Below are 20,287 nucleotides of genomic sequence, written 5' to 3'. Positions count from 1 at the left end.
ACACACGTGTCAGGAGAGCAGATGTAAACAAAACAGGCTCAGCAGCTCAGAAGACACTGATGACGCAGCCTTGAACGCACGATCTGAACGGGCCTGTTTGCAACCAGGATCCAATAAAGAGAATAACAAGATAGCAGGATAACAATCACTTATGCAACGAGCAAAAGTTAGATTTAGAAAATGCAGCACAGATGGTCTTCGTCTACCAGGTTCACAATATATTGTTTTCCTTTCTGCTATATTTAGGATAAGAAACGTTTATTAAAAAAAATAATAATAATAATTGAAAAAAAATTAATAACAACACAGAGGTTTAACTTTTTGATTAGTTTTGACAAAATCTGACCCACTCAGATGTTTTTGACATGCTCTTGTGGTATTTTTCTCATGATGGAGGACACATATAAAGAAAATTACATTTAAAATGGCCTTTCAATAAATCTTGTTATTCATATTGTTGTGAAGCAGGACCAAAAAAAATCCAACATGAAACACATTGTATTGTAAAACATTGTATTGTTAAAAAAAAAAAAAAACAGGCTGGGAGGCCCTCAATGTACGACTATTGTTCTTTCAGTTCTAGAGTTTCCAAACTTTCAATAAATGTCTAGCTTGATCCTTCACTAAAAAGTTTGGGGTTTGCCAAGATGGTGATGATCACAGAGCCAAAAGTCCTGAAAAAGCGATTGCCCCAATACAAAAATAAAACTCATTCCATTTTTATCAGACGTTTGCTGATTTAGCTGCGTGTTGGTTTCAGAAACTGTTTGTGTAAAAGTAAATTTGCTGTGACATCTAGAAAAGTAAAAGAAAAAAAGACACCATAGTGTGATGTGCAGCAAAATGTAGGACAATGACAGTGATCTGCTTCAAGCATCTTCTCTGGCAGGAGGATAGTCATTCAATTGTGAGCCGGCATCACCGCTGAAGGAGATTTGGAGTTACACAGTTGATCTGTGGATTTCACTGTCTCTGCATCTCCTTTTCCCTCTTCGTTTTGTAGTCTGAGTTTATGATGCTGAGATCAGAGCTCACTGGGGGTCTGTAAAACTGCTGGATCCATATACTTTTTTTTTTTTTGGGCTGAAGACCGAACCTTTTCATTACTTTAGGGGGATATTTGAGCTGCTCATTGATAGCACGATCAGATATTGTCCTGTGGAGGACGACGGCGGGTCTAGTGTTGTGTAATTCGTGTTTTTTATGGAGTGTTTTGAAAAGGAGCACAGTCCATATAACGATGAAATTACATTTTGGGTCACTTTGGCATTGGGGGAACAGGGAGTGAGAGGAGCTTGTTCTTTTCTTTTTTAGACTTTGAGAAGGAAACTCTCCAAACCAATTTAATTCTGTTGTTACAGTAACTATGAGAAGAGCCCGTCTTGTCACAATTTCTTCTGCCTCTCTGACCTTTAGAAAGAGCTTTTTGGATGGGACAGATAGTTCCTTAAGTGCATCAACAACAACTGCTATGCATTTGTTTTTTGTTTTTTTTAAATGTAGTGTAATAGTTAAGGACCAAAGAACCAAAAAGTCAAATGAGGATAACTGAAAATTAAAGAGGCATATATTAATATAAATATAAACATGTTTTCAAATGAGTCAATCATGTTACCCATCTGTCTCTTTTTAATGTGTGCACGTGTGTGTGGAGTGTGTGTGTGTGTGTGTGTGTGGAGTGTGTGTGTGTGTGTGTGTGTGTGTGTGTGTGTGTTTGTGTATCAGATCCATATATACATCTATTCTATGTCTACAGGACATCTGTGATAACTCTATTTTGTTACTCAATTAGATGTCTGCCAATAGTGTTCTGAAAGATGTCTGCATATAGAGGTCTTCTACACATCTCACTGTAGACATCTAATCTTGGTATATTTTTAGATGTCTATTAGAGAACTTTCTTAAACATTTACTAGTTAAAAAAGTAAACACTGCGATTTTACATTCATTCATCTTAAGAATCCACCAAATCCCTTTTGGGGTCACAGGTTTGCTGGTTTCAACCAATGACAGTATAAAATAAGTATAAGTATAAATGAAAAATAAACAGCTATTACTCAGTCACTATGTTCGTCAGAATGACCATTTTTTTCTCTACTACCATTTATTAGCATGTTCTTGCTATTTTTTTTTTGTCATGATATTTTTGCTATACTGTAAGTTATTTAAGTTATCAACTGACCCATTAGATGCCTCAATAAAAGTTGGTGGTCTTGCGGCGAACTTTCGAAGCATTTGATTGACAGATTCACCCGAGCCTCATTGCAGTAGATAGCGTGTGGCCTTTTAATGTGCGCACTCCTGATTGGAGAGTGGTTGCCATAGAAAAGTAGATGGACCAATCACGGTTTACTGAGGACGACTGGTTCCAACATGGCAACGGACATATACCGGTAGTTGAAAAATGGCAACTGAATTGGTTGGAACTGGAAGCAAGGCATTTTCTATGGGGGACATCATACGTGATTTGTCCACTCTTGATTCAATTTTGAACTTGTCATCTAACTGAACAAAATGATTTTAAAATGCTTATTATGTTGTCAGTGTGGATTATAATTAGAATGAGGTCAAAGCATTTTGTTGGCCTACCTTTGCCACACTTTTACCAGTTTCTATAAAAGCTACAAGTATTGATTTCTGTTACATTTTTGAGACTTTGTCTTCTTAAAATAAGTATTAAGAAAAATAATTTTGTTGTCTCTTAAGTATGACCTAGCATCCATTCATCCATCCATCCAACCATCCATCCATCCATCCATCCATCCATCTATTTAGGGTTAAGGGGGATGCTGGAGCCTAGCCCAGACATGGATGGTTCAGCAGTCCATTGCAGAGCCAGGTCCAACATAAAGCTTCATTATTTTCACAATATGGCATAATATGAAAACCTAAAGCCTGCACAAAGCTGAGTGTTCTAACATAGAAGTGAAGTGCCACAAACTGTGTTTGACTCGTTTGGATATTACTCTGTAATATCAGTTAACCTGGGTCTGAAAGGCCTTGTTTAATGTGAAAAATTATCACATTTTTCTACCATACAGAAATGATTTAAATCACTGATATTTCCAGGCTTTGCCTTTGTTGTTTGTTTTTCATTTGCCTTAACCTATTTCCACATCGTCATCATTTATATGCAAACAAACTATTTCCTGGCGTCTGGACGGGTCCTTTAGCCGATTTCACTCATTTGTTTGTCTATTCTTTTGTCTAACCTTTTTTAATGTCTTTAAGTGGCAGCAGTTTAGTTTAAAATCAGGCAAAATAACTGTGGTGGCTTTACTGTGCATGGTCTAAAACAGACAGTTTTAAAACATGCCTTAAAAGGTAAGGATCAATGCAAATTAGTTCCAACTTCTTCATCTTATGATTTATTGTCCCTTTCCTGTTGAAGGAAATGATCTTCCTGTAGAACTCAGTTTTCCCTTTAATGTCACCCATCTGTGTGTAATTTTTTTTTTTTTTAAATAACGATTTCCACTCGCTTCTACAGTAAGGTTCAGGCTGAACGTCCCCATAATGGAGGCCTTTTTCAACATGTGTCCGTTCAAAAATCAAACACTTTCACAAGCTGGTGACATAAGTGGTGCTTAACATGACATGGTTAAGATTGTGTCAAGCGCATAAAAAACGTTCTCAAATGTCTTTAAATCCTCAGCCCGCTGGACTGGCCTGAGAAACACCCTTTGACGAACACCTTAAAAACAATCAAATGAAGTGGACCAAAGCGAGTTTGGTTGCTTCATCTACACTTTATCAGTGTTACGTGCCTGAAACTTGTTAGAGCTTTGCACCTATTGTACTAACTTTGGTGTGTTAACTCAAGATCGTTTTTTTTTTCCCTTTCTTTTGTGCATATGCATCAAGTCAGGCCTCTGGTCGATTCTTATTCTGCTTCTGTGACATTTCTTTTTCAGGCTTGACATCTGCAGGGTGCCGGCTCTAGATTCACTCATGCTGCTACACACATGCTGTCTTTTTACTCCCAACATTTCTCATTATCATCAGTGTGTTAACCCATTTACTCTGAGAGTTTTTAATAATTATCAGTTCACTAAACACACAAGCCTTCAGGCTGAACCCATGGACTGCACGGGTCAAACAAGTAAACAGAATTTAAAGGCAAATTGCTCCCCCCCCCCCCCTTCCTTCCTGAGCCATTTGAAAAGTGTAATGCAACATTGCGCAATGCAACACTTTATGAACAACATCACCACCTGGTGGAAAAAAGCTATTAAAAGGCATTATATCCGGAGGCAGTACCACTCACAAGCTTTAAAAGTAAAACGTCTAAACTGATTGAAGTAGAGTTGATTTAAAGTACCTTTCAAAATCTTTCCCGGAGGTTACGCAACAATGCCAAACACTGAAAAAAAGCAGTGTGAAGTAAGGTGCCCTGTATACCCCAGCAGCTACAGACCCCTCTGTTTTCATAGGGCATCTGTCCTCTCATTTATTACGGTGCCAAGCGGCATTTCTCTTCTGACCTCTAGCCCTGTTTGGAGACAAAAGGAGAGACACACAAAAAAGTCATTATTTAGCCCAGAAATAAAGCAGGAGAAGTTCCCTCATCCATCAAAGCAACTTAAGATCTCTGACAGTGTCCAGGGCACGACTCAGATCAAAGAGATGCCAGTTGTACTTAGGCCTGGCAAATGACTGGCTGGTCTCGCTCATCCATCACGCTTGAGACTGGGATAGCAAAATAATAAAATCCTTTCAGGTAATGGCCACGGTAAGATCTCACCATTAGACACGTCCTTCCAGCCTGCAACCTCGTATTAGGCTGTGATTGATGACTTGATCTGGGTTTATATTGTAATATCGGTGTACTAGCCCCCCGCTTCCCCCTTTTTTTTTTGGTTTTTTTGTGTTTGTTGTTGTTGCCAGCCAAAAAAAACATACAACACAAAACTGGTAAGTGTTATCAGCGCCCTGAATCTGAGGTGTCTTCAGCAGCCTAAAATGTGATTAAAAACATGCAGGGAATATTTAGATCATTTGATAAAGTCCAGTTGTTTATCTTGATAAGAAAAAGCCAAAGAAAAAGGAGATAGGCCGGCTAAATTAAACCTTTCTAACATTTAAATTTATCTGTTATTAAAATACATTTTTTTTAACAAATCTTGATACTTTTATGATACATCATAAACACATGTTTCCCAACCATCACTGCAACATTCATTTGTCAGTAAAGCAGTTATGATGACAGGAGAAATGAAGAATAAACAACCAAAACTAATAGTTTTTTAGACAAAACAGAAAGAATAAAACTCATTTATTACATCTTAGTTAAAACTTGGGCCATGAAGGAAATTGATTTATTAATTTAAAAACTCATCATAAACATCATTGTGTTGTTATTAATTTTTCAGTAGCTAAATGTCAAAGCAAAAAAAGTGATGTAAAATGGTCTGGGGAACAAAACCATACAGAGTTAACATGTAGAATAATAATTAATATTTCTCTATATTTTTATATTTCATGTGTTTTTATGGCACAAAATATAGAGCACTTAATGCATAATGTAAATGTATGAGTTATTAGTGCGAAACATCGTCAAGTTTGAAGTCAAGTTTCTAAGTTCTTAGTGTTTCCAAAAATTAATTTGGAGCAGTTTATCTGACTTTATCCCTTCAGTTTGGCACTTTTCTTCCAGAGTTCACTCTGAACCTCTGATGTCAGAAAATTCGTCAGTGTGGTGAGCTATAGGAGGCACAGAGGGCAGTACGGGACCAAAGTGAAATGGTTGCAAAAGCATTTTTTCCAGTGAAATTTTAAAAATGTCTGTTGTGCAGCTTAGAAAAGCTAGCACCGCCTGTTGGCCGAAGCGGTGGCCATGCGTGCGGTACAGGGGGTTCGTAGGCGATGGGGGGGCAGGGGGCAACCAGAAAAATGTGTGTAGGGTAGTGTAGTGTGGGGAGGTAGGGGTGGAGTTGTGGTTGCGTCGTGATCTTTGGGCTGCTTGGGTTGGGCGCCGGGGCTGGCCTGCTGAGACGAGGATCCGGCTGGGTAGTGGGCGGCTCCTGGCTTTGTCTTGGTGTCCGGCACCCGGTGGCCAAATGGCTGCTGCCGGGTACAGGCCACAGGACCCCCCTGTCCCCTGTCCTGTGGCCTAGGGGTCCTGACGCTGGCTCGCCTATGCCTCCTGGTGCCGGAGGGCCCCATGTAGGGGGGCCCCCTTTGCATCTGGCTGGGTGGGTGGGCGGTCCTCCCTCGCCCGTGGGTCCCGTCGTTGGGGGTGCTCCTGGTCCGGGGGTCTGCCCCTCTCTCCTTGTCTGGCTGGTCTAATGAAAAATAATTGAAAAACAAAAGGGGGTTTATACAAATTTACACCCTGGTTACCTGAAAATACATAACCTCTTTCTATAATACTTAAACCTGTCCAACACAAAAGGCCTTCAGCTCTCATCTGTTCGCTCAGTTTTTGGACAGAACAAAAAAAAAGAAAAGCTAACACCAAGACTTATTGGATGGATCAAGATGCTCAAGACGTATCTGTTTTGGCTGTGAAGGATTGAAGAATCATTTCTTGTATCCAAACATTTTAAGCAGACTTCAACATGGCGTCTGAGGTTTATTTATTAATTTCCTCGCTTAATTGAGGAGCTTTGTGGAAAAAACCTAACATGAAACTTGATTTGCCGTATAGCTGCTTTTCTAATTAGATGCCATATTACAGTAATTTTAAAACTTCCTTTAGATATGGCCGACACCTGTGCTTTGGTTTTGTTCATAGATTTTGAGATATTTCTTTTGAGCCCCATAAATGATTTTGGTATGTGGCAGGGGCTCAAATGTGCAGTAAGAAAGAAGAATTGTGAAAACAATGTGGACCCTGCTAAGGGGAAATAATTAGTATAAATGGAAAAAAAAAAGCAGAGCTACATGACCTATGAAAGGGGCGGACAAACTATGGCCCCCGGCCTGCCGCCACGTTTGGTTATGCCAGCTAAACAATATCAGAGATTCATGTTTTATTGTTTTTCTTTCAATCTGTTTCATACAATTGAGACCTGCATAGAACATGAGATTTAATTTCTGTTTCTGGCTGGAGACCCTGTCAATCAATCTCCTCCGTGCCGTGTCTCATGTACAGTCAGATGCAGCTGTCCAAATCTTTGATTGTGATCAGATCTTTGTTTTCATTCTGTTATCCTGCACTTAACTCTTAAGAAGGTCTGAACTTTGAGAGTTTAAACAAGAGAAAAAAGTGTGAAAATGTTCAAGTCTGTCTGAGAAAAGTGTAGGAAGTGTGTAGTGAGGAGTTCGCGGATTTTATCAATCACAGGTTAATTTTTTAACGTAACTCCGTCAAAAAACGAGGGACTGATGAAATAATGCATATTTCTGCCCAGATGCAGCAGGAGACAAAATAATTTGACTTCCCAGTTGTGCAGGACACAGTGCAGATGCTCAGTTTTATTCATGAAGTTTAGCACAAAATGTGAGATGTGTGAGGAGCTGCAGCCCTCCAAAGTCTCAATGGGACTATGACAGAGAAGACAACCTGTCTTGGTTATATTTTTGAAGTGTAGCCCATTGGTGTTAATTTTCTGACTTTTTTCTTTGAAGATCACAGAGAGAGTTGTTTGGTTATTTTCAATTTCATAAGTAGTGTTGTTTTATTAAAAGGATTATGAATGAATGAATAGATAAATGAATGGCATTTTATTCCTCTGCACTTTACAACTCATTCAGGGTACCTACGTGCTTCACAATAAAAGAAAGATAAAAGAAGTTTAAAATTAGATTAAAAAAACAACAAAAACAGCCCACCAAACTACTTCCATGTTAAACAACCTAATCAACCCACCATTGATATATTGATAATCCTTGTTAATGTTAATTTTCCCTGTAATTCTGGAGTCTCACCATAAATGGTGCACTGCAAATAAAATTACCATTAGGCCCTTATTTCCTTCTCTTACAAGGTGGATTATCAAAACACTCTGCTCCTGGTCTGACCCTTCTATCGAATTTTAGAACCCTTTGTGGCCCACGAGTCCAAAATGCCTAAATCCAGCACAGTGTGTCGTCTGCTGTCAACTTTTGCTACCATGCCATACCTATAGGAATTGAAAGGTTCCTAGCATCAGCTACAAATAACCCTTGAGCTAGATAATTCCTGCTTGATTTTACTTTCAGGGTGTCCACATAGCTATGCTGTCTGCAGCTTAAAACTCTTTATAGGTCATTTATAATAACCTGACCGTGAACCAACTCCAGTGAAATCCAGAACCGAGCAGAGAACACTAAAGGGAGCTTCAAATGCTATTAAAATTTGATGGGAAACCTCTTACAATGCAGCCGGCAAACCCCTCTTTGCTGTCTGTTAACTCAAAGGCCTCTTTTTAGCCAGCAGGCTACTCAACATGTTTTCAGGACTCACGGAGTCTGTCTTCCTCTAATTATCCTCCAACACTCCATCTGCTGTTTCACGGCACTGACAGTCCCAGACAGCCACAGACGTGCTAATTCTAACATCACTGGTCTTTCAACCCTCTCCGACATCAAAGTTGCTGCCGTCGTGCAGAGCAAAAGCTGCAAATGACCCTGAACACCCCTTCAAGCTCATGTGTCACTGTGCTTCAGTCCAGCTGAGGTGCAGATCCTGGGGCTTGATCCATTCTTGCAGCATTTGGAGAGACTACAGAGAGAATCTGAAAGATATGAAAGTCTCTTAGTCCTTTGTTGTAGATTTACAAGGATTGCATCTTTCATTTGACAAGACACTTAGCAGTCTAATATTTTCACTATAAAATGTATTTTAGTTGCACTGCGCTGATTTACCTTAGTTAGCTGGTTTACCTTAATGAAGAAAGAGTTTGCTGCTTGTTTTGCCCATTAATAATTCAGACCTGTCATGCAGTCTTTGGAAGATTTGATTTCTCATAGTGTCAAAAAGGCAGTGTTAACTGGATTCAAAGGCAAACACAGGAAGTGCATGATTTTATTGACATTTATTGGGAAATCCAGTCAGATGATGCTAAATGGAGTTGACTACTGCTCAAAGAATGTCAAACCAATAATTGTACCCCAGGCAGGCAGGTCATCAATTAAGTGAGTGGGCAAAGGGGGCTTAAGCAAAGGAGCCACTGAACTTGGGTAGAAAGAGGTAAAACATGTGTAAAATGTGATGCACTGAGCTGCAGGCTTTTCATTTCTTGACCGACGACCCTTTAGGCCATGATGTTGTGCAAATGTTTCAGCTGGTGTAAGTTGCAGGAAAAATCGTTGACATATACAGTTGCAAACCAACACAAATACGACATTTTACATCACATGGTGTGGGAATTCTGTTATATTAAAAATTAAAACAAAACGGGCCACATATGCATAACCTTATCAGAAGGTTAAATTGATTTCCCATTGGAGGAAGGTCTTAAAATAAAAAGCATTTGGAGGCCGATCAGTTTATCAAATAACCACTAGGTGACTTTTTACATTGGAAAATCATTTTTTGTCTCCCTATTTGTTAGATTTATTAAACTCTTGTATTGGATATGAATTTTTAAAGCTCATTATATGACTTAATATTGAGATCAAAATCCTTGCTTGGCTGTAAAATTGGGGTTTGGTGACATCCTGATACCAAGATGGTAACCATCACAAAAGGGAAAAAACTGCTGTTTAGCCCAGATAACACCAATCTATACTTCCTACTTCACTTAAATGACAATAATTAAAATGATGATTGTTTTCAACATCTTGCAGACTGCAGTTTTGTACATATGGTTGAGCAGGATTTAAAACTGTTTTACGACAAATAAAGACCCAGACACAATGGACAAGTGTCCAAAAGATTTCCATTTAAATGTGATAAATCAGTCCTCCCAGAGTGTTAAATGATAGTCGGTGAGTAGAGCTTTATTATATACATTGGCCAACGTGCCTTTTTTTCAAATTAAAAAAAGTCCTGTTTTCTTGATCTCTTTCATGGAAATTGAAGCTTTTCTAAATAAATTAGAGTTCTATACCCAGTTCTGTGGATGAGAATCTTCTGAAAGAGAAAGAGATGTGACCAAACAATCCTAATGCAATACAACTCTGTTGATGTTTCTAGGCTCTAAAATAACAGATCCGAAAAGTTTTGGAAAGTCACAAAATGTAAATGCTGTGACATTTTAAAGCAGAGTTTATGGGAAGCTGCTCTCTTCTTAATCCAGCATCCAATCTAGTGGTCATTTAAGGAACTGCAAAATTTGGTAACTTTGGGTTGGCTTTAAATTTAAGGATAGAATGATGGGGTCTGCAAAAAAAGTCTTCTATTCAATGCAGGTGGGGGGGGGGGGGGTGAAATAGTTTTGAGGACTGACAGCTTCAACCTTTGTGTGGAAGATCCTCCAAAGTGAGCGGAAATTAGCGAAGGGCATGCAATGTGCAAGAATAATCACTAAAAATCTAAATCTGTCACACTGTTAAATAAATCCTCACTTTTACACTTGATGACCTGCAAATTTAGCTCAGCTAAAATCCTGCCGAAATACTTTAATTGCACCCCCTCAATGAAATGATGTTTGAAATCCTTTAATTTCCCAAAAATTGGCTCTTAATGGACTTAAACGAAAGTCTGAGAAATATATGTGTATAAATATAACTGAGTCGTTTTGATGGAGAGTTGGGAGATGGGACAAAAGAGGTGATCAGAGCAGTTAGAATGGGCTGAGATGTCTCAGCCCTGGAGGCATGTGTGCAGACTTCACCCCTCAGTCACTGCTGTGTAAAGTAGTTTCCAGTACCTGCTGTAGCCTCAGGTGAAAAACAGTACAGTAAGGATGTGGCAGATACAGTTTTATCATGAAAAAAACCCCAAAAAGAGTTGGATTTCCCAGCACACATGACCTCTGACCGATGAGAAACCAACTTGAAATGTATGGTGGGTTTTAAGTGTGTTTTTCTTTTGAATCATTTGCATGCACGACACTTACGGATGTTAATCCGGAGAGGCCTGAAAACAGTGGAGCGGCTTAACCTTCGATGGCCGTGAATCTGCCTCTGCTTCAGAGGTCTTTTGTCCATGTGTCTCTATTATCCTGCTGGTCACGGCTCTGCCCCCGCTCATATGGGAGATATCTGTAGAATAATTCTACCTGTCTGTTCACATCTCCTCTTTTCTCCTTCTCTGCCCCCCCCCCCCCCCCCCCCCCCCCCCACGCGCTCAGCCTGACCTTTCTGCATTCCTCTCCAGCTGACCTTGGTCTCCCTTCAGCTTTTCCCTGTTCCCCCACCTCAGACTAGTGGTCTCCCTCTGTCAGAGTCTCCTCTAACCAGCCCCTTGTTTCCACCTCCCACTGACTGCCTCTGTCCTTCGGTTACGCCCACTGGATAATTTAGTTCTCCTCCTTCCTCCTCCTTGCTCTCTGCAGCTGTACATACTCTGCTTTTTAATTAGAAAGACTAGTATAGCTCCCCCTCTCTGCTTCCTATACTCCAGCACTCCTTCACCCCCTCCCTCTTTTTTCTTTTTTTTTGCTTACAAGGATACAGCGGCTTGCATGGCAACGGGGAGAGGAGGTCATGACGGAGAGATGCGGAGAAAAAGCGGGAGAGAGGAAAAGGGAACAAGGCAGGGAGAGCTGAAAGGAGCATCTGAGAGGATAACTGTCTGTTTGCTCACTCTTGTCTTCGTGCTCCCTCTCCTGTCCTTCTACTTCCACTCACAGCACAACCGCACAGACAACTAGGTAGGCACAGCGGAGCGTGGAGATGGCAAAAAAGAGAGGTTCCCACGTGAAAGGCATAAATCCACAGGAGGAGAGGAGGGCAAGATAGAGGAAAACACCAACCAGAGGGGGGAAAAAAAAGAAAAAGAGTTGAGCGGGAGAGGAGCAGATGGGCTCTGGAGAGGAAACGATGTGAGGCTCACCGAGCGGCAGTGACACAGAGAGGAGAGGTGGGGGATAAAAAGCAAACATGAGGGATGGAAGAATGGGAGGAAGCAACGTGAAGTAATAGCAGAGAAGAGGAGCAGAGAAGAGGAGTGAGCACTTGTGGGAGAAGGAGACAAGACAGAGGGCAATAAGAAGAGAACGATGTGGTACGTGTGACTCAGTTCTGTGTCCTGATAGAAGATCTTCGCAGCAGCATCACCATAGAGATAGAGAAGTAAAAAATGACAGAGTCGAGGACAGAAGTGCTTTTATTCTGCACATTAAAAGTGCTGTGCTTCATGTTCACTTATGTAATTGCATCCGTGTACACTTTGCATACGTGCCTGCACGTGCATGCTTGCATTTTGTTGATGCATTTGGCAGGTGAGTGTGTGGACTTATTTATACTGACAATGGGGGTGTGTGCATGCTCTCACAATGGTCCCTTGCTGAGCTGAGTGTGTAAAAATCTGGTGGAAAAGTGTGTTTGGGTATTGGGATTGGCTTCACTGCAGGTGTGGGAGTTCTTTTGTTAAAACATGCAGCTTTATGAGCTTCTTTAAAGTGTAAAGAGCTTAAATTGTCCGCAGGGTAACTCACGTTTGAGTTTGTCATGGTTTGTGTGTTTTTGGGAAGGGGTGTTAAGCAGGGGGTATATACAGAAAGTTTGAGGTCAAACTGGCAGAGGGAGTTCTATTTCAATTGATGTTGTGCTTTCCAGAAAAATCATGAATGCGCTTCAACCGCTTTACCTTCTGATCACGTTTTATTATAATTGTGGATCTCTCCAAATGTAGCTGCACGTGCATTTTCTCATGCACGCTGAACATTTGCACCACTCATTTTTTTTTCTACTTTTCCTTTACTCTGCGTTTGTGTCCAAAAATCCAACCTAAAGTTGCAAGAAAATCCTTTTGCAGTTTCTTGCACTGGTGACACATTTTGCACCACATTAAGCGTGCATGAACAGTACAATAGAATGAAGCTCCGATTGATTAATTTTTGCATCTTTTTAGCAGTCAGCTATCTCCATAGTCAGCAGGCTTTGCTGACTCTGCAAGAAAATCTGGTCTTTGTTTCCAATTTATTTTCTCACAACTGCAGCTAAAACCTCATTTTGCACACTCCTAATTATATCCACGTTCTTAGTTGGAGAGTCCGAGAGTTTTCATGGTTCAGACGGAAACTTCTGTGATGCAGTGTTGAGATAGTGAGGAGTATTTCTGCATGACAGTCCAGCAGAGAGAGTGTAACCTCCAAGGAGCGGCTGTTCATGCAGCAGTGTTGTGCAGTGGGCATGTCAGTCTGACCACCTGTTTTGTTCTGTAGCTGACATTTCACACAGAGACCTGAACATATTACCTCTCTGAAACCTGCGGGGGTGAGTGGAGGAGACAAAATCAAATGCAAATAAACTGACAGGCCAGCAAGACAAGACAAAATCTAAACTCAGTCTCTTTAAGGCATCCTCATATTGGTTCAGAGTTCCTTAAATTTTACAATCACAATCCATGCGCCCACAAATTAGGATTTCATACTGGGCAGAGGACTTTGGTCGAGATGGAGCAAATCATTTCTGGCTCTTACACTCCAAAAAATGATAAGGTATTCTTGAGGAGAAATCAGAACAAATAAGGTGGCTGCAATCTTTTTTTTAGTAATAGAAATTCTAATAACTCATGACTGTCGACTCACAGCAACATTCATGCTAATATGAAAGTCTGCAGTTCTGCACAGTGTGTTATCAGATATCATAAAAAGAAAAAGGCTCATGTGAGATTTAAAAACATGAGTATGCTAGCAAAAATACAAAGCTCAGCACACTTTCGTGAGGAATATTTTGGGAGAAGCAGTGGCAAAATGCGAACACTTTATATACATAATAGTTTTCCTTTTTTTATATTCAAAATTGGCAAAATATCCCTCCAAATAAAAAGTGTAGAAGAAACAACCTATTTGGTTCTAATCTATAAACAGTAGAAGTAGTAACAGTAGTAACTGTAGAAAATAAATGCTGCTCACCAGCTAAAGAACACTTAAGATGACCCTTTGCATGATGACGAGATTACAGAGTTTGCACCATGATGCACAATTGTTGAAATACTTGACTGTGCTTTTTTTATTTGGCAAAAAGAATCTAAAAAAGTATAAACCTCTTCAGAAATATTGACTATTATATTAGACTTGTTTTGTTAAAAAAAATAATGGTTTCAAATGACATCATAATCATTTTCTGACAAACAATGTAACATTTTTCATCTGAATAATAAATGATCTAGGACCTAAATTCTAGGTCTAAATAATCATTTTCAATCCATGATGTTACATTTTTCAATTGTATAAAGGAGAAACATTTTGACTTCCGGTTTGAAGTACATTTAAAAAAGAAAATAACAGGTCAGGTCAGTAGGTGGCTTGTTGTATCACAAAGTCAGCTCCCATTTGCTGACTTTCCCCGTCATCAACCTGACTTTACAAAGGTTAAAAAACAAAACAAAATTAGTCTGGTTTTCAAACTTAATTTGTTTTTAAGGTAATTTTTATTTTTGATAAGATTGGTTAAATTTTCTATCACTACCCATAATTTTATTGCACTATTTAAAGTGTACTGCACACAAATGAGAGCACACTTGTTATAGTAACATTTGACTTCATTTGACTTAAAACTTCAGGGCTATAGTTGTCATGTTCTGACTTCTGTCAGACTTGCCAAATAAGTAGTTTCAAATAACAGTTAACTACTGGTTTGTGACACAGATTACTTTTGCTTTGTTCTCAGTCAGTGTTTTGTGCAGGTTGGCTGTGGCTCCTGGGGGGCTCCGCCCCTTCACCTGTCTGTACCAGGAGTGGCACACAGCTGCCTAAAGTTTTTTTTTTTTACTTTGTTGTGTTCTTTTTAAGCCCCCTGTTTCTGTGAACTGTGTCACAGTGTGGTTTTCTGTTTGGTTCTTCTACCTTCTTGACTTTGCTAAGGGCCTGTGTTGTTATGTTTGGAGTTTTCTTCCCACTCGGAGTCTTGCCTTTTGTTAAATTAAATAATTCTCCTCACTCCAGTTCGCCTCTTTGTTCCTGCATTTGGGTCATGCTGATTCCCGTAACAGTTTGATGTTTGTTTGTTTCTTTTACGGCATGTATTGCCATATTGATTGTTTCCAATGTACCGTGTAGAAAACTGAAGAAGAGGGTGCAGTTTTAGGTCATATTAATATATATTGACAAGTGAAAATAAGTTGACCTGGTTGTTAAACGTTTTGGCTCCCAAACCATTTAAATTCTAATTTGTTTTTTCTCTCTCTCTGGTGATATTAAGAAATTTGTCAGCAATCCCTAATAATTAAAGTATATTATTAAATGTGATAATGCTAGTCCGTATATCACAAAAAGTAACACGTGTTGTCACAAACAACTGTGAGACGGCTTTAAAATGGTCCTGCAGCTCCAAATATGGAGTTTTCTGCAGCTTGTATTCACATGTCGTCACCTTAGTTGAACTTTTGTCTTTTCCGTCGTGCTTGGTTGATCAAACACTTGATGTGGATGTGATTAAAGCAGAAAGGGGAGTGTCGTATGAGGCTTGATGCCAAACACAAGAGAAAGGCTGAAAAAGCTGTTGCGACCTGGATCTGATCTATTTTAACCACGGTTTTCCTTCTCTTCAATCAACTCCAAACCAGCCATTTTCTGCCGTGCTGCCACTTCAGGCTCCTGTTGTTGCAATGCAGTTGCTCTCTCAGCCTTGCGTGCGTGGCTATTTGTCTGACTTCTTGTGGAAATTGAGGCAGCTCTCAGGGCTGAGGTGTCTCCGTTCTTGGCTTCCATCTCCACCTGTTACTGTAGTCCACTCGTTAGACAAATTATTTGCAGCTCAGTTACGTTCTGCGCCTTGGTTTCACGACTAAGTGTCCTTGGGCAAAAGTTTAGCCATATCTGCTCATACATCAGCTGTTGTACGGCAGCCATATTCATAAATCAAGATCTACTTTTTATTTATGAAGCACTAGTTCACAACAAGGTTGTTTCAAAGAGAATGCAAGGAAGAAACATTATTTTATCAGTCGATCAAAAAGAGCCAGTTTGTAAAAAATATTTATTTCACACACAATTGTAGACCCTTGTGATAATCTGACCATGCATCACCTGTCTTGTTTTGAAACTTTTTTCATGTGATCTTTGCTTCTCTTTCACTTCATGCTTACACCTTACTTCTGTTACTGTCTGCAAAGCATTATCTTTTAGTCATTACTCACTCCACCATTCAATCTCTGCCAAATCCTCATCATTAGTTGCAGCTTTTTGTCGGTTTTTGCTTGTTTAGTTGGACTCCTCACCACTGGAGCACTTTCAGCTGTTTTCTTCTTTTTAATAAACTATGCTGACTTTTCCGTCTGACAGCCTGGAATCCCCTCCCTCTGTTTTTCCTGACAAACTAGGTAGGAAACATTACCCCACAACTTCTACAACCTCTAATTGCTGGCAAATATAACCGCACTGCATGTTGAAAAGCAACGGTGGAAGTATGTAGGTGTTAGAATGAGCGGTTAATTCCCTGCTGTGGAGAAACAATAGTGTCCAGTAGAATTGGAGGGTGATTCCTTACACAGCAGATCAATGCAACTGCAAGTACAAAAGAGCTGTTTTGTATTTGGCCATAGCAACAAATCATGTGACAATTCTTTTTATGTGGCTTTTGCTCGGGGTTATAAATAAAACTTTGTATGCATTAAATGTATTAGGTACATGACAGGATTTCTTTTTTTCTTTCAAATTAGCTGTTTTGATGTTATTATATTGAATAAACTCAAGCAGTTTCCCATGTGACACAGCGATACAACCATTGATTTTATATGAGAACTGGACATAGCAAGTGCAATGTCACCCATAGAAAATGGCCTATTTCTAACTCCAATCAAATGAAGTCAATTCAGCGCAAATTTTTTTGTGACACTGACACAGTTTTTTGTAACGCAGGAGCGTGTTTTGCATAGCTGGCAGTAATCTGGACCTGTTCCTGGCAGGGCTGCCCTTGATCACCGGTACTGTTCATAATCTTTATGGACAGAATTTCTAGGTGAAGCCAGTGCCCAGAGGGGGTATAGTTTGGGGACCACGGATTCCCTCTCTGCTCTTCGCAGATGATGTTGTCCCATGCATTGGGGCGGTGTGCAGCCAAGTATGAAGTGGCTGGAAAGAGGGTCAGCACACCTAAATCTGAGGCCATGGTTCTTGACTGGAGAAAGGTAGTTGGCCTCTCTGGGAGGGAGGAGTGTTCCTGCCCCAGGTGAAGAAATGTAAGTATCTTGGGTCTAGTTTACGAGTGAGGGAAAAAAAAAATTGATGCATTATTTATCCCACAATGGGGAAATTCTTCTCCGCATTTGACCCATCCTCCGGGGGGGGGGAGCGGTGAGCTGCGGGCTGGCCGCGCTCGGGGGGCGACACCTGGCTGGGGAGAGTGGGGATCGATCCGCCAACCCTTCGGTTGTTGGACGACCTGCTCTACCGCCTGAGCTAAACTGATGCCTGGAGTGTGAGATTGACAGGCGGATTGGTGCAGCATCCGTAGTTATGCCGTTGCTGTACCGGCCCATTGTGGAGAAAAGAGAGCTGAGTCAGAAAGCAAAGCTCTTAATTTACCGGTAAATTTTCACTCACCTATGGTCATAAGCTCTGGGTCATGACCGAAAGAACAAGGTCCAGAAAACAAGCTGCTGAAATGAGCTTTCTCTGTAAGTTGGCTGGGCGCTCCCTTAGAGATAGGGTGAGAAGCTCGGTCACCCGCAGAGGTCGGAGTAGAGCCGCAGTCCAGATGGCTCAGGCATCTGGTCCAGATGCCCCCTGGACACCTCCACAGGGAGGCATGTCCCACTGGGCGGAGGCCCGGGGAAGACCCAGGACACACTGGAGAAACTACGTCTCTTGGTTGGCCCAGGAACGCCTCAGGGTCCCCCCAGAGGAGCTATAGGAAGTGGCCAGGGAGAGGAAAGTATGGGCATCTTTGCTTAGACTGCTGCCCCCTCAACCTGGCCCTGGATAAGCGGAGGAAGGTGGATGGATGGATGGATGGATGGATGGATGGATGGATGGATGGATGGATGGATGGATGGATGGATGGATGGATGGATGGATGGATGGATGGATGGATGGACACCGCCACATTGGAGCCAGACGACGTCACTAAGCTGTAATTGGTCAGAGTCGATCTGAGTCAGCATTTCTACGGCAACCACTCTTACCAACCAGGATGAGCTTGTTGAAAGTTGGGCATGGGAGAATCTGTCAATCAAACATTTCGTATATTTGACATAAGACCCCAAACTATTATTGTGGCATTTGATTGGCCAATTTATAACTTGAATAACTCGCACTAAAGAAAAAAATATGTAAAGAAATTAGGATTAGCAAAAATATGCTATAAAAGAGTAAGAATGGTTATTCTGATAAATACAGTAGAATGAGTAAAAGCTGTTTATTTTTGAATAGAAGTCTATGGGATTTTGGTTTCTTGGACTCAATTTGGTCAATAAGTCCAGTTCTCATATACAGTCAGTCAATTGTTGCAAGCAAATAACAATTTACCAATCTTCAAAATAGAAGCCTGACACCAAGGGCATCTGTTCACTTGCAAGTGAACCCTGGTGCAGTTTTTTTTTTAAAGATTTTTATGAAAGTGCCAAGGTATTTGAGTAGGAAAAAAACCATTAACAAGCTACAGTGCAAATCTTAAGTGGCAGAAAGGTTTGAAAATGTCTCGTCAGGAAACATAGTGTACTGAGGACATGCAGCTGACAATTAGTAAAGTGTCAAAGACTTGTCTGACCAGCTGAATTTCTAATTTGGGCTTCTTTTCTTTTATTCACAGAGCATTCTGAACAGTATCACCCCAAGAAACATGGCTTAGTAAAAAGAAAAAGAAAACCAAAATACATTCCTGACCCTTTGATCCAACGTCTCTTGACCAGCACTCTAGCACCCTTTGCCTCTCGGTAGCTTTTCTTAATTCCTCCCCAATTTCACCTGAAACGCCCTGACATGCTGATGCTCATAATTTACCACTTGGCTGAACCCTAACCATGACATTTCCTCTGCTTCCAAAGGTTGCACCCTTCTGCTTTAATATTCGCAGTGCCTATACCTCTGCTAATCCTCCTTACTCATGGAGATTCAAGCTCCGCTCACGTTGCTATTTGTCTCATAGCATCTCTAAATATAACTGAGCATACCTCTGCTCCTTCTCCCTTCCCTTTGTGCCTCCTCATCTCAGTCTTGTCTGACAAATTTAAGCATGCCTTGACAATCCCATCTGACGTGCTTTTACATAACAATTCCAGCCTTGGTAGCTTCCACTTCTACTGCACCGTGAGACCTAAAAGTGTGTTATTGTCATTGAAGCAATTTGCAACGTCCCTGCAGGATTGGGGCTTTTATTGCATCTGTGCAACTGCAGTCTTCCCTTCTTGTGTCTTCCATGCAGGGGAAGGTTTAAATGGAAAGGCTCACGGGAGGAAGATCAGACGTGACCTTAGCATTATCATTATACAAGCACATTCATAACACCAGCAAGAAAGAAAGAAGAAGCGTGCATTTAGACCAAAGCTCTTTCATATGCGTGGGTAGGAAGGATGCTGGAGTAAATCTTAAATAATAACCACAACGAGTTATGACCCTTGCTGACATTATGCTGTTTCACACCTTCATCTTCTTGCCCAGTGATTTATCTTTTGTCTGCCAATGAAGCTCGACATGGAAATGTCACATGTGGGAAAGGGCTGGCCTCAGCCTCACCAGTAAGCCCACGCAGCATTAAGAAGGTCTGGATTCATTAAACTGTCGGCGTAAATTTTGAAACGTGGGTAGTTTACAGACCGGTGAGGGAGCAAGAGTTGAGGAGGGCGTCGGAGCCTTGCAAGTAGCAGGGAAAAGGAACAGGGAGAGGATAGAAATGACAACAGTGAAATGGGGAAAAATAGGGCTAGATGGAACAAGGATAGAAAAGACAGGCGCTTCTGGGGTGACACCCTTAAGAATAAATGAGGGTAATGGTCCAACAGTGTGTGGATGGGAGTTGGGAAAATCTGTCATGGCGAAGGTTGAAACTAGAGTGTTTTTATAAGAGATGGGTTGGAAGACTGACAACTAGAATGAAATGGGACATTACTGGGGGGAAAATGCAAGAAGCTACCAAAAACTATTTTGTCTGAAAAACTGAGAAAGAACTCACCGTGGAGCACAAATAGGCAGTGTAGATCAAAGCAAGTCAATGTTAAGCTTAAGATAAATGTTCTCTTTTATTTTTCTGCCACCTCAACGCTGGATTTAGTCGCTGTGCGCCGGGGAAACCTGTACCATTACCCAGAGCAATTCAGTGTTTTATGTGATTCATAGTTAAGCAGCTCATCTGTAAACACTGCAGTGATAAG

The 20,287-nt window shown here is 40.8% G+C and overlaps 1 protein-coding gene and 1 long non-coding RNA gene across 4 annotated transcripts in view; one reads left to right on the top strand and one right to left on the bottom strand.

Annotated features, from left to right (window-relative positions):
• LOC105355203 (mucin-5AC) overlaps positions 1 to 20,287 on the top strand; it is a 62,561-nt gene that overhangs the window by 182 nt on the left and 42,092 nt on the right. The window contains exon 1 of one of the 3 annotated variants that reach the window (XM_023960794.1): positions 11,189 to 12,037. The exons of 1 other annotated variant lie outside the window; for it this stretch is intronic. The gene's annotated coding sequence lies outside the window, so the exon portion shown is untranslated. Of the gene's footprint in view, positions 1 to 11,188; positions 12,038 to 20,287 lie in introns of those variants that run through there. One more of the 3 variants, XM_023960792.1, reaches the window with a different exon arrangement.
• LOC111948315 lies at positions 4,802 to 11,146 on the bottom strand. Its single transcript, XR_002874283.1, has 2 exons — positions 10,929 to 11,146; positions 4,802 to 8,660 (listed from the first exon to the last, which is right to left on the bottom strand). It is a non-coding gene; the product is annotated as an uncharacterized LOC111948315 (long non-coding RNA).

Source organism: Oryzias latipes, chromosome 12, assembly GCF_002234675.1.
Source record: "Oryzias latipes chromosome 12, ASM223467v1".
Lineage (NCBI taxonomy): Eukaryota > Metazoa > Chordata > Actinopteri > Beloniformes > Adrianichthyidae > Oryzias > Oryzias latipes.
Note: the sequence above shows the minus strand (reverse complement) of the source record. Positions and strands in the feature narration are given on the sequence as shown.